Genomic DNA, 2,618 nt, shown 5'->3' on the forward strand with positions numbered 1-2,618 from the left:
AGAGTGGATCAAGTCTCCTGTGTCATTTCTGCCATGAAGCACAGTGCTCTCACGAAGGATTTCTGGATCTTCCTGAAGGGGATGTTCTGGTGACTGAAGATGTGGAAGATTTCTTCCTCTTTGAAAGGCTCAGTGCTATGGACAGTATGAGTCGATTTAGACCAGTGCTGGTGTTTCTGCCCCTGGCTCTGCTGGTTCTAGGAAGCCAGTGCTTTGAACTGCAGGATACCATTCACGCTTTAATACAAGAGAATATCCACCTTCATGACCAGCTGGAGAACCTCACCCAAGCCCTCAGAGAACTGAAACGATTGCTCTGGCAACACTCAAATGGTACTTTGCTTCTATTGTTGAGAACAAAATATTTTAAATGAAACCTTCGAGCCACCCATGACAGATACTTTTGATTGTATTTAAAAAAGAGTTTTCATCAAGCAGAGCTTTTTAACCATCTTAATTCATTCATTCATGTTTTTTTTAAAATCTTAATCCTTCTGCTGTTGTCTATTCATGTTCTGCCTTTACTTAATATAGAAATAGAGGATGTGTTAATGTTGTAGATTTGCAGAGATAAACTTCTTTAGCTCTTTTAACACCATTTTGTGTATTTTGGTTCAGACGGAGATCATCATGATCATGACCATCATGATGATGACGTTCACCATCTGAGGGATGAATGGTCAGCACATGGTGAGGATATCTTACATCTCTTACTAATTATGATATATTTACATTGAATTAACCTCTTAAAGGGGTATGAAACCTTTAGGCTGGTTTTGTAGTTTGTTTAAAGGGAAGAAACAATCTGCACAATTTATTTTGTACTCTTTTGAGTACAATGGATGGATATACTCCTTTGAGTATAATGGGTGGCAGGTTTAAAGTGGTCAATAAAGACACCAGCTGTTAAGCATCCTTAGGCATCTGATGCACTGAGCGTCACATCATGGTTCAAAATGTGACACAGAGGCCATGCCATTAGTTGCCATTGATTTTAAGCAGATATAGACTAGAGTTGGTGTTATACACATTGGCACTAGACTAGAGGGTCATGGGTTAATGAAATGTTTTCTGTTCATAGTCTCTTCCACAGAAACACCATATTAATCTATATTTATTTATTTATGGATTAGTTTAGGCTTCTGGTGTAGATTAAATAGTGGACAGTTATTAATTATCTTATTTCTTCCTCTCACAGGTATCAGTGCAGAAGCTCAAGTTCTGTTGGAGCGTGTGCTATGTGAACATGACCCCCACAACTCAGCTAGTCCCCTCCATGAAGACACAGCGCTCTTTCTGTTGGCATTACCATATCTCACCTTGTACCTGGTGGGCTATTTGTAAAAACTACATTAGCCAGGTTTCCACTGAAGAGCTAAACAGGTATATACTAGGATACTAAACTTATTGACCATGACTTGATTTATCCCCCATAGATAGATCCATTGAGAAGATGTTTTTAATCTTGTTATAATAAACATTAGCACAATCTCTACTCTGCTAATCCCTGTTCAGCGATGCAGTGGGTAAAGTTGTTATTGACTGGGATAGATTGGACAAATTGATCCGTCCACCAATGCTGTGCTGACAAATCTCCACTGGGATGTCTGCTGAACTGGAATGGAGGTCGATAGTGGAACTGGAGTCGTATAGTTTAAAATGATGGCAATAATATCTGAGCTTTGTTTATTCTAGCTACTCCACTTATTCAACACACATTTCAGAATCTGCTTTTACTTTGTACTAAACGTTATAGCTGGATAGCTGTTCTAAATGGTCAACCAGCAGTATATTCCAGTATATTTTCGGTGTAAATATTTGCAGTGTTTTCATTTCAATAAGCTACACTGCTAAACATGTATTTAAATAAAGAGGAAATAATAATAATAATAAATAAATTAAATCTATGTGGATCAAGTAAGATTTGACAATTTTCTCTCTAAATGTTTCACAAGCTATCTGGATTAAGTGGATGTTTTCTTTGATGGCCTTTTAGATATTTTTGAGGTGTGCTAGCCCCTCCTATATTCAGCTATAGTGTAGATTTTCGTCTTACACAAACATTAACTTCCCATTGACAATGAATGGAGAATTTACATCATATGTGGACGAGCAAATCGGCGTGTGTGTGTGTGTGTGTGTGTGTGTGTGTGTGTGTGTGTGTGTGTGTGTGTGTGTGTGTGTGTGGTGTGTGTGTGTGTGTGTGGGGTGTGTGTGTGTGTGTGTGTGTGTGTGTGTGTGTGTGTGTGTGTGTGTGTGTGTGTGTGTGTGTGTGTGTGTGTGTGTGTGTGTGGCAGGAGGCCTGTGTCAGTGATTTGTAAACTGCAAGGTTAGGGGTTGAAAGCTGCCATTAGGCAAATTTGAAAGCATTATATTTCTAGGTGAAGGTGACTTTTTGACCTGTCACAGTCTGCCATTGAGCCCCATTATAAAATTCTCAAATTTGAAAGCACTATATTTCTAAAACTATGAAACATTTCAAAGATTCCTTTTCAGGCAAACATGTCCACCGTAAGATGAACCTAAATAGGTTTGAATGGGGTTTCTAGGTGTACGTATGTAGGACTAGTAGCATGCCAAAGTTTGTGCTATTGCCATTGAGAATGCATTGGGCGTTT

At 38.8% G+C, this 2,618-nt stretch overlaps 1 long non-coding RNA gene across 1 annotated transcript; it reads left to right on the top strand.

The window, feature by feature from the left end:
• The first annotated feature begins 229 nt into the window (after positions 1–229).
• On the top strand, positions 230–1,733 carry LOC306940182. The gene is made up of 3 exons (XR_013791991.1): positions 230–333; positions 619–690; positions 1,199–1,733. It is a non-coding gene; the product is annotated as an uncharacterized lncRNA (long non-coding RNA).
• The last annotated feature ends 885 nt before the right edge of the window (positions 1,734–2,618 follow it).

Source organism: Electrona antarctica (genome assembly GCF_951216825.1).
Source record: "Electrona antarctica genome assembly, chromosome: 16".
Classification (NCBI taxonomy): Eukaryota; Metazoa; Chordata; class Actinopteri; order Myctophiformes; family Myctophidae; genus Electrona; species Electrona antarctica.